The following is a 12,500-nucleotide window of genomic DNA, read 5'->3' on the forward strand; positions in this document are numbered from 1 at the left end:
AAACACTCGCAAGACGATTACAATCGGTATAACTTTAACGTCCGTCCGAAAAGTACTTTCGGGGACTAGACGACCGATTGATCTCGTGCGGTTTCGCTATTCGATCATTTGAAGAGAACAAAAAGATATATGGGGCGACCGACAAACGGTTTTCCCGTAGAACCAGACTCGCGATTGCGTTGACACACACATCATAGCCACACCAATAGAAGAGTTTTAGGACGGTAACCCGGGTGGGGTGTTCTTTACTCAGAATATGTGCAACATCGGATCTATATAGCCATCGATACAATTCGTACACAAATGTGTCGTACGAAGAGAGAGACTTTTTTTCCTCTGGCAACATAACGGTAAGAGACATCCTTCCACACTCATAGGTTCCACTCCCTGGGGCTATGATATATATATACATATAAATTCAAATTCGAAGCAACGGTCACAATTCTACTCTATATTTTTGCGGGTTATGTGTTCTTTCGTTCAATTTCTTTCATGCGTTCGTTCGATCTCTGTACACAGTCTTCACATAGGACAGACTCGTGTAGTACGCTTTCGTGGGTTAAACCCATCTCGTTTCATTTCAGGCGACGTCGGGAGCGCGTTGAAAATGTACCAGTGAAATCTCGATAGTTCTACGGATACGAATCGTCCCGAAAAAGATTTTGTCACCGCTTCGAAGCGGTGTTTCAGACGGGCGGACGTATATAAAACATATACGACACACGACACCGCCTTCCACACTCACGCTAGTTCGAACACGATTTCCATCTCTCTCGAAGACTGTTAGACGTACGTAAAATTTCTCAATATTCATAGGACCGCGACAAACGCCGACGAAGCGCCCATCATTCGCTCGTACGTATATAGGCAACAAGTGCCATCAACGCAAGCAGTTTATAAGTACGTAAACGACCCTCAGCCAGGCGTGGTCCAGGAATTGTATCCGTGGACCGCAATGTGCGTTCGAAATGTCGATGTTCATGTGTCCTGCAGTTCACACGTTGACGCGCAATTAGCTGCGTTCTTCATCGACCCACGAGCCAAGTGATCCACCGTTCAGGGTAATTTTTCCCTTTTATTCTCTCATATATATAATGTGTATTTGCTATCCACCACATTTTTGTGTTATATTTCGGAACAAGCCGATACCCGAAGAGCTCCAACCAGCGCGCGAAGGAGATTCGGGAGTCGTCGTACAACGACATAATTGTCCCTTAAAGAACGAGATATTTCCGTCGAAACCATATATATATGTACGAGCAAATCCAAAACCACTGTTTTCTTGCAAGTTCGACGGTCGGAGCGAATAGAACATTGAAAAGCCTTCTATCGAAGAAACACAGAGAGTATATCACCTCCAAAAACGACGGGGATATGGATATTCAAACTGGACAATTATCAACCCGATACTGGATTCGAAAAGTTTCTCTCTCCTTTCGTCGTTATTTACACCGGACGGACTCACGGCCGGCTCTAGCTGGGTGTCATATATATATACGTCCCACGCTCATGCTGCCACTAGCGCGCAACAGAGTAGGGTGTCAATGACAACGACACAGCATTGAAACGAGCTACACAAGCCGGTCTCTCTTGATACCAATGTAAACGAGCATTAAGTTATCTTCAGACTGCCCGATATTTTCGTCCTTTGGACTTTCCCAACGATTCCTTTTTTTTCTTTTTTTTTTTACACCACAGCGAAGACTTGAGGAAGCGTGATTAGCACGCTCGCATCCCTCCCTGTCCTACTACAACTGTGTGTGTGTGTGTAAAGAAAGAAAAAAAGAATACATTTTGGCTTTCTCTCTATCGAGAAGATGGCCTACGCAACGCAGATCAAAGGCCTAATACGTGTAATATAATACGCGTCTGGCCGTGTATAAATCACGCACGAATGATCTGGTCGGGCCCACTCTTCTCGTACGCTTATTTTTCCGTGTTGAGGCACTATCATAAAATCACACAAACCCCAACACGTGTGTGTCTTGGAAGGAAGATGGCCTACGCAACGCAGATCAAAGGCCTAATACGTGTAGTACACACGTCTGCCGTGTAAATCACGCACGAATGATCTGGTCGGGCCCAACTCTTCTCCACCACACCACATCCCAACTTTGTACATTTTTATATATTTTTGTGCGTTGGGGCACCTTCATAATCACAAACCCCAACAACACATATATCTCTCTCTCTTTGAAAGATTTGTTGTGGCCTACGCAACGCAGATCAAAGGCCTAATACGTGTAGTACACACGTCTGGCCGTGTAAATCACGCACGAATGATCTGGCGGGCTCAACAATATCTTTTTTTTTTATATGAATTCTTATCCACAAACTAATCGAATTCATTTTCTCTCCTCCTCTCCTCTCTCTTTGAGATATATTGGAACATTGTAATGATCCTTCCGCAGGTTCACCTACGGAAACCTTGTTACGACTTTTACTTCCTCTAAATAATCAAGTTTGGTCATCTTCCCGGCATCATCGGCAATGCCGAAACATTGCCGCGCACCAGTCCGAAGACCTCACTAAATCATTCAATCGGTAGTAGCGACGGGCGGTGTGTACAAAGGGCAGGGACGTAATCAACGCGAGCTTATGACTCGCGCTTACTGGGAATTCCTCGTTCATGGGGAATAATTGCAAGCCCCAATCCCTAGCACGAAGGAGGTTCAGCGGGTTACCCGGGCCTTTCGGCCAGGGAACACACGCTGATTCCTTCAGTGTAGCGCGCGTGCGGCCCAGAACATCTAAGGGCATCACAGACCTGTTATTGCTCAATCTCGTGCGGCTAGAAGCCGCCTGTCCCTCTAAGAAGATTTGTTTGTACGTTGGTAGTAAAAACCCCACCGGCAGAAGCCGAGAGCCTTCGAGATACCATAATTACGTCTATTTAGCAGGCTAGAGTCTCGTTCGTTATCGGAATTAACCAGACAAATCGCTCCACCAACTAAGAACGGCCATGCACCACCACCCACCGAATCAAGAAAGAGCTATCAATCTGTCAATCCTTCCGGTGTCCGGGCCTGGTGAGGTTTCCCGTGTTGAGTCAAATTAAGCCGCAGGCTCCACTCCTGGTGGTGCCCTTCCGTCAATTCCTTTAAGTTTCAGCTTTGCAACCATACTTCCCCCGGAACCCAAAAGCTTTGGTTTCCCGGAAGCTGCCCGCCGAGTCATCGTAGGAACTTCGGCGGATCGCTAGCTGGCATCGTTTATGGTTAGAACTAGGGCGGTATCTGATCGCCTTCGAACCTCTAACTTTCGTTCTTGATTAATGAAAACATTTTTGGCAAATGCTTTCGCTTCTGTCCGTCTTGCGACGATCCAAGAATTTCACCTCTAACGTCGCAATACGAATGCCCCCATCTGTCCCTATTAATCATTACCTCGGGGTTCCGAAAACCAACAAAATAGAACCGAGGTCCTATTCCATTATTCCATGCACACAGTATTCAGGCGAAGGTAGCCTGCTTTGAGCACTCTAATTTGTTCAAAGTAAACGTACCGGCCCACCTCGACACTCAGTGAAGAGCACCGCGATGGGATATTAGTTGGACCGCCCCGTGAAGAGCAAAGCCCACCGGTAGGACGTACCACATAATGCCAGTTAAACACCGCGAGCGATGAACCGACACTGTGACACACAGATTCAACTACGAGCTTTTTAACCGCAACAACTTTAATATACGCTATTGGAGCTGGAATTACCGCGGCTGCTGGCACCAGACTTGCCCTCCAATGGATCCTCGTTAAAGGATTTAAAGTGTACTCATTCCGATTACGGGGCCTCGGATGAGTCCCGTATCGTTATTTTTCGTCACTACCTCCCCGTGCCGGGAGTGGGTAATTTGCGCGCCTGCTGCCTTCCTTGGATGTGGTAGCCGTTTCTCAGGCTCCCTCTCCGGAATCGAACCCTGATTCCCCGTTACCCGTTACAACCATGGTAGGCGCAGAACCTACCATCGACAGTTGATAAGGCAGACATTTGAAAGATGCGTCGCCGGTGCTATAAGACCATGCGATCAGCACAAAGTTATTCAGAGTCACCAAAGCAAACGATGGACGAGTGTAAACACCCGCCACCGATTGGTTTTGATCTAATAAAAGCGTTCCTACCATCTCTGGTCGGAACTCTGTTTTGCATGTATTAGCTCTAGAATTACCACAGTTATCCAAGTAAATTTTAGTACGATCTAAGAAACCATAACTGATTTAATGAGCCATTCGCGGTTTCACCTTAATACGGCATGTACTGAGACATGCATGGCTTAATCTTTGAGACAAGCATATGACTACTGGCAGGATCAACCAGGGAACTATACAATATGTATATATAAAATGGACAAAATTTAAATCCTTTTCCATCGTCGCCTGTTTCATATATATATGTCAGGTCGACACACCACTTTTCTCTTTCAAATATGTACAAGTTTTGCCACATTCCGCGCTTGTAACATATCTTCTTTAACGCTCAATTTCTTTCATTTTTCTACCATACAGATATTACCGTACGCCCAAAAACGTACGTATTATATTTTTGTTCTATCGTAAAATCACATTTTTCTACGTACGCCAGCTTCGTACGTTTCTATCTTTGCCTTCATAAAATCACAAGATAATTTTATCTTCAAGAGTCTCGCTATTAACATCTTGTAAGATAAATGTACGTCCCAGCTAAAACGTACAAATACTTCAAGTTAAGTAATAATATATCATCGCTATTGACAAATTTTTAAGATCCAAGACACAGTTCTCTCTATATGTTTTAATATTTTTTATGTACTCAAATATATTCAAAGGAAAAAGTACATGGGTGATGCCATAGTCGTGGAAGCGCGTACGCTCACGCTGATCTTCTGACCGCCGGAAGCACGAAACCTCTGATCTGGGCAAAATCGGCAAGCCGAGGAAGAACGGACAGGACACATGCTGGACTGGCGAGAAAGCGTGTTCTTCCGCTCGCGCTAGGCATTTCGATTTCTGACACCTCTTGATTTAAAAAATCAGTTTTTTGATAGTTTTCTCTCTCCACTGGGCTATTCATTTTAGCCACAGTTTTCAATTGGTACGATTTGCTTCCAAATCTTACAGATGCAGTTTAAAAAATTTTTCCATCGCTCGGACAGAAGAGTTGATGCTCAGTGAGTACGAGTATACATACAAAGTGCATACGGGTAACCAACCCCGTAGGGCTTGCCACATATGGGCCATTCGGTCAAAGACACCGACCCGTGGCCACGCTGTGTGGAGAAAAGTCCGTAACGTAAACGGCACGAAACAGTCAGGACCGAAGCCCCGAAGGAGCTCTGAGACAGCTTCTCGACCGAGATCGTAGAATTGGCCCAAAACCCGCTCTGCTCCGTCCGCCTCGCACGGACCGTGTATCTCTTATAGATACCGAACGGCCGGCAAGGACGCCGGCGCCGCCGGCCGAATAGCACGCGCGCTTATGAGTGTAAACCGCCGCGGCAACAGACCGCCCGGCCGTGCTGTTGTAACATAGCGCGTGAACGAACGAAAAAAAAATTTATAGTAAACATTAAAATAAATTACATTACCGTAAACTAGACAAAAAATTACACATTTTTTCCCAATATGAAAATTTTCACAAACTTTTCAAAGTCCCATCGCATCGAGTAAACTTTTTTAATAACGCTTCCGCACGATTCTAAATGCTTAATCCATATGTGAAATCGTTCACTGATCACGAATATCGTATTTAAAAAAATTACAAAAATTTATTTTTCAAAATAATCAAAAAAAACCGAAAAATCACAAGAGTAAAGTACCATTATTTTAAACAATATGTCGTTCTAAATGCTTAATCCCTATGTAAAAAAGTTATCTAAGCAAGAATATGTAATTGAAAAAAATTAGAAAAATTTATTTTAGCCGTAAATCGAAAATAATGGGGACACCGGAGCTGTTCGAAGCGCCGAGACGCGCCGCGTACGGCCGAATATTTTCTAAGTCCCAACGTACCGATCAAGAGTAAAGTACCATTTTCCTACATTAGATTTCGTTCTAAATGCTTAATCCCTATGTAAAAACGTTAGTTAAGCAAGAATATCGTATTTTTAAAAAAATCTAATGATAGGATTTCCCAGAAAATTGAAAAAACCGAAAAATGTCAAGAGTAAAGTGCCATTTTCTGACATTAGATTTCGTTCTAAATGCTTAATCCCTATGTAGAAACGTTAGTTAAGCAAGAATATCGTATTTTTAAAAAAATCTAATGATAGGATTTTTCAGAAAATTGAAAAAACCGTAAAATGTCAAGAGTAAAGTGCCCTTATTTTAAACAATGTATCGTTCTGAATGCTTAATCCCTATGTAAAAAAGTTATTTTAGCAGGAATATGTTATTGAAAAAAATTAGAAAAATTTATTTTAGCCGTAAATCGAAAATAATGGGGACACCGGAGCTGTTCGAAGCGCCGAGCGCGCCGCGTACGCCCGAATATTTTCAAAGTCCCAACGTACCGATCAAGAGTAAAGTACCATTTTCCTACATTAGATTTCGTTCTAAATGCTTAATCCCTATGTAAAAACGTTAGTTAAGCAAGAATATCGTATTTTTAAAAAAATCTAATGATAGGATTTTCCAGAAAATTGAAAAAACCGAAAAATGTCAAGAGTAAAGTGCCATTTTCTGACATTAGATTTCGTTCTAAATGCTTAATCCCTATGTAGAAACGTTAGTTAAGCAAGAATATCGTATTTTTAAAAAAATCTAATGATAGGATTTTTCAGAAAATTGAAAAAACCGTAAAATGTCAAGAGTAAAGTGCCCTTACTTTAAACAATGTATCGTTCTAAATGCTTAATCCCTATGTCAAAAAGTTATTTAAGCAGGAATATGTTATTGAAAAAAATTAGAAAAATTTATTTTAGCCGTAAATCGAAAATAATGGATCGAGCGAATCGGTCGATTGCGCCGAGACGCGCTATGATGCAACAGACGAGCGATTGGAACGCCCGAATATTTTCAAAGTCCCAACGTACCGATCAAGAGTAAAGTACCATTTTCTGACATTAGATTTCGTTCTAAATGCTTAATCCCTATGTAAAAACGTTAGTTAAGCAAGAATATCGTATTTTTAAAAAAATCTAATGATAGGATTTTCCAGAAAATTGAAAAAACCGAAAAATGTCAAGAGTAAAGTGCCATTTTCTGACATTAGATTTCGTTCTAAATGCTTAATCCCTATGTAGAAACGTTAGTTAAGCAAGAATATCGTATTTTTAAAAAAATCTAATGATAGGATTTTTCAGAAAATTGAAAAAACCGTAAAATGTCAAGAGTAAAGTGCCCTTACTTTAAACAATGTATCGTTCTAAATGCTTAATCCCTATGTAAAAAAGTTATTTAAGCAGGAATATGTTATTGAAAAAAATTAGAAAAATTTATTTTAGCCGTAAATCGAAAATAATGGATCGAGCGAATCGGTCGATTGCGCCGAGACGCGCTATGATGCAACAGACGAGCGATTGGAACGCCCGAATATTTTCAAAGTCCCAACGTACCGATCAAGAGTAAAGTACCATTTTCCTACATTAGATTTCGTTCTAAATGCTTAATCCCTATGTAAAAACGTTAGTTAAGCAAGAATATCGTATTTTTAAAAAAATCTAATGATAGGATTTTCCAGAAAATTGAAAAAACCGAAAAATGTCAAGAGTAAAGTGCCATTTTCTGACATTAGATTTCGTTCTAAATGCTTAATCCCTATGTAGAAACGTTAGCTAAGCAAGAATATCGTATTTTTAAAAAAATCTAATGATAGGATTTTTCATAAAATTGAAAAAACCGTAAAATGTCAAGAGTAAAGTGCCCTTACTTTAAACAATGTATCGTTCTAAATGCTTAATCCCTATGTAAAAAAGTTATTTAAGCAGGAATATGTTATTGAAAAAAATTAGAAAAATTTATTTTAGCCGTAAATCGAAAATAATGGGGACACCGGAGCTGTTCGAAGCGCCGAGCGCGCCGCGTACGCCCGAATATTTTCAAAGTCCCAACGTACCGATCAAGAGTAAAGTACCATTTTCCTACATTAGATTTCGTTCTAAATGCTTAATCCCTATGTAAAAACGTTAGTTAAGCAAGAATATCGTATTTTTAAAAAAATCTAATGATAGGATTTTCCAGAAAATTGAAAAAACCGAAAAATGTCAAGAGTAAAGTGCCATTTTCTGACATTAGATTTCGTTCTAAATGCTTAATCCCTATGTAGAAACGTTAGTTAAGCAAGAATATCGTATTTTTAAAAAAATCTAATGATAGGATTTTTCAGAAAATTGAAAAAACTGTAAAATGTCAAGAGTAAAGTGCCCTTACTTTAAACAATGTATCGTTCTAAATGCTTAATCCCTATGTAAAAAAGTTATTTAAGCAGGAATATGTTATTGAAAAAAATTAGAAAAATTTATTTTAGCCGTAAATCGAAAATAATGGATCGAGCGAATCGGTCGATTGCGCCGAGACGCGCTATGATGCAACAGACGAGCGATTGGAACGCCCGAATATTTTCAAAGTCCCAACGTACCGATCAAGAGTAAAGTACCATTTTCCTACATTAGATTTCGTTCTAAATGCTTAATCCCTATGTAAAAACGTTAGTTAAGCAAGAATATCGTATTTTTAAAAAAATCTAATGATAGGATTTCCCAGAAAATTGAAAAAACCGAAAAATGTCAAGAGTAAAGTGCCATTTTCTGACATTAGATTTCGTTCTAAATGCTTAATCCTTATGTAGAAACGTTAGTTAAGCAAGAATATCGTATTTTTAAAAAAATCTAATGATAGGATTTTTCAGAAAATTGAAAAAACCGTAAAATGTCAAGAGTAAAGTGCCCTTATTTTAAACAATGTATCGTTCTAAATGCTTAATCCCTATGTAAAAAAGTTATTTTAGCAGGAATATGTTATTGAAAAAAATTAGAAAAATTTATTTTAGCCGTAAATCGAAAATAATGGGGACACCGGAGCTGTTCGAAGCGCCGAGCGCGCCGCGTACGCCCGAATATTTTCAAAGTCCCAACGTACCGATCAAGAGTAAAGTACCATTTTCCTACATTAGATTTCGTTCTAAATGCTTAATCCCTATGTAAAAACGTTAGTTAAGCAAGAATATCGTATTTTTAAAAAAATCTAATGATAGGATTTTCCAGAAAATTGAAAAAACCGAAAAATGTCAAGAGTAAAGTGCCATTTTCTGACATTAGATTTCGTTCTAAATGCTTAATCCCTATGTAGAAACGTTAGTTAAGCAAGAATATCGTATTTTTAAAAAAATCTAATGATAGGATTTTTCAGAAAATTGAAAAAACCGTAAAATGTCAAGAGTAAAGTGCCCTTACTTTAAACAATGTATCGTTCTAAATGCTTAATCCCTATGTAAAAAAGTTATTTAAGCAGGAATATGTTATTGAAAAAAATTAGAAAAATTTATTTTAGCCGTAAATCGAAAATAATGGATCGAGCGAATCGGTCGATTGCGCCGAGACGCGCTATGATGCAACAGACGAGCGATTGGAACGCCCGAATATTTTCAAAGTCCCAACGTACCGATCAAGAGTAAAGTACCATTTTCTGACATTAGATTTCGTTCTAAATGCTTAATCCCTATGTAGAAACGTTAGTTAAGCAAGAATATCGTATTTTTAAAAAAATCTAATGATAGGATTTTCCAGAAAATTGAAAAAACCGAAAAATGTCAAGAGTAAAGTGCCATTTTCTGACATTAGATTTCGTTCTAAATGCTTAATCCCTATGTAGAAACGTTAGCTAAGCAAGAATATCGTATTTTTAAAAAAATCTAATGATAGGATTTTTCATAAAATTGAAAAAACCGTAAAATGTCAAGAGTAAAGTGCCCTTACTTTAAACAATGTATCGTTCTAAATGCTTAATCCCTATGTAAAAAAGTTATTTAAGCAGGAATATGTTATTGAAAAAAATTAGAAAAATTTATTTTAGCCGTAAATCGAAAATAATGGGGACACCGGAGCTGTTCGAAGCGCCGAGCGCGCCGCGTACGCCCGAATATTTTCAAAGTCCCAACGTACCGATCAAGAGTAAAGTACCATTTTCCTATATTAGATTTCGTTCTAAATGCTTAATCCCTATGTAAAAACGTTAGTTAAGCAAGAATATCGTATTTTTAAAAAAATCTAATGATAGGATTTTCCAGAAAATTGAAAAAACCGAAAAATGTCAAGAGTAAAGTGCCATTTTCTGACATTAGATTTCGTTCTAAATGCTTAATCCCTATGTAGAAACGTTAGTTAAGCAAGAATATCGTATTTTTAAAAAAATCTAATGATAGGATTTTTCATAAAATTGAAAAAACCGTAAAATGTCAAGAGTAAAGTGCCCTTACTTTAAACAATGTATCGTTCTAAATGCTTAATCCCTATGTCAAAAAGTTATTTAAGCAGGAATATGTTATTGAAAAAAATTAGAAAAATTTATTTTAGCCGTAAATCGAAAATAATGGATCGAGCGAATCGGTCGATTGCGCCGAGACGCGCTATGATGCAACAGACGAGCGATTGGAACGCCCGAATATTTTCAAAGTCCCAACGTACCGATCAAGAGTAAAGTACCATTTTCCTACATTAGATTTCGTTCTAAATGCTTAATCCCTATGTAAAAACGTTAGTTAAGCAAGAATATCGTATTTTTAAAAAAATCTAATGATAGGATTTTCCAGAAAATTGAAAAAACCGAAAAATGTCAAGAGTATAGTGCCATTTTCTGACATTAGATTTCGTTCTAAATGCTTAATCCCTATGTAGAAACGTTAGATAAGCAAGAATATCGTATTTTTAAAAAAATCTAATGATAGGATTTTTCAGAAAATTGAAAAAACCGTAAAATGTCAAGAGTAAAGTGCCCTTACTTTAAACAATGTATCGTTCTAAATGCTTAATCCCTATGTCAAAAAGTTATTTAAGCAGGAATATGTTATTGAAAAAAATTAGAAAAATTTATTTTAGCCGTAAATCGAAAATAATGGATCGAGCGAATCGGTCGATTGCGCCGAGACGCGCTATGATGCAACAGACGAGCGATTGGAACGCCCGAATATTTTCAAAGTCCCAACGTACCGATCAAGAGTAAAGTACCATTTTCTGACATTTGATTTCGTTCTAAATGCTTAATCCCTATGTAGAAACGTTAGTTAAGCAAGAATATCGTATTTTTAAAAAAATCTAATGATAGGATTTTCCAGAAAATTGAAAAAACCGAAAAATGTCAAGAGTAAAGTGCCATTTTCTGACATTAGATTTCGTTCTAAATGCTTAATCCCTATGTAGAAACGTTAGTTAAGCAAGAATATCGTATTTTTAAAAAAATCTAATGATAGGATTTTTCAGAAAATTGAAAAAACCGTAAAATGTCAAGAGTAAAGTGCCCTTATTTTAAACAATGTATCGTTCTAAATGCTTAATCCCTATGTAAAAAAGTTATTTTAGCAGGAATATGTTATTGAAAAAAATTAGAAAAATTTATTTTAGCCGTAAATCGAAAAAAAAGACTGTTCGTTTCTCTGTCTCTCTCGCGCGATCGAACTATCGATGTTTCCCGACAAACTATTGGGAGGTTAATTAAACTTTATACATGAAATTACTCGTTCCGATCCCTGCTACACAGCCGTATACTTTTTATAATTTTGTGGAATCGGGAACCTCGAAATATTTAACATAACGCGGATCGACTGTCTCTGTCTCTTTCTAGATCGGAAGAATCGATGTTTCCCGGCAAACTAATGGGATATTAATTAAACTTTATACATGAAATTACTCGTTTTGATCCCCGCTACACAGCCGTATACTTTTTATAATTTTGTGGAATCGGGAACCTTGAAATATTTAACATAACGCGGATCGTCTATCTCTGTCTCTTTCTAGATCGGAAAAATCGATGTTTCCCGGCAAGCTATTGGGAGTTTAATCAAACTTTATACATGAAATTACTCGTTTTGATCCCTGCTACACAGCCGTATACTTTTTATAATTTTATGGAATCGGTAACCTTGAAATATTTAACATAACGCGGATCGACTGTCTCTGTCTCTTTCTAGATCGGAATAATCGATGTTTCCCGGCAAAGTAATGGGATATTAATTAAACTTTATACACGAAATTACTCGTTTTGATCCCCGCTACACAGCCGTATACTTTTTATAATTTTGTGGAATCGGGAACCTTGCAATATTTAACATAACGCGGATCGACTGTCTCTGTCTCTTTCTAGATCGGAATAATCGATGTTTCCCGGCACACTAATGGGATATTAATTAAACTTTATACATGAAATTACTCGTTTTGATCCCCGCTACACAGCCGTATACTTTTTATAATTTTGTGGAATCGGGAACCTTGAAATATTTAACATAACGCGGATCGACTGTCTCTGTCTCTTTCTAGATCGGAATAATCGATGTTTCCCGGCAAACTAATGGGAGTTTAATTAAACTTTATGCATCAAAT

General features: G+C 38.2%; 2 non-coding genes across 2 annotated transcripts; both read right to left on the bottom strand.

Moving 5' to 3' along the window:
• Nucleotides 1–909: 909 nt before the first annotated feature.
• Nucleotides 910–1,064, bottom strand: LOC143261463 (5.8S ribosomal RNA). Its single transcript, XR_013035577.1, has one exon. It is a non-coding gene; the product is annotated as a 5.8S ribosomal RNA (ribosomal RNA).
• A 1,330-nt stretch (nucleotides 1,065–2,394) lies between these two features.
• On the bottom strand, nucleotides 2,395–4,315 carry LOC143261494 (small subunit ribosomal RNA). Its single transcript, XR_013035607.1, has one exon. It is a non-coding gene; the product is annotated as a small subunit ribosomal RNA (ribosomal RNA).
• Between the last annotated feature and the right edge of the window lie 8,185 nt (nucleotides 4,316–12,500).

Source organism: Megalopta genalis, unplaced genomic scaffold (genome assembly GCF_051020955.1).
Source record: "Megalopta genalis isolate 19385.01 unplaced genomic scaffold, iyMegGena1_principal scaffold0052, whole genome shotgun sequence".
NCBI classification, from domain to species: Eukaryota; Metazoa; Arthropoda; class Insecta; order Hymenoptera; family Halictidae; genus Megalopta; species Megalopta genalis.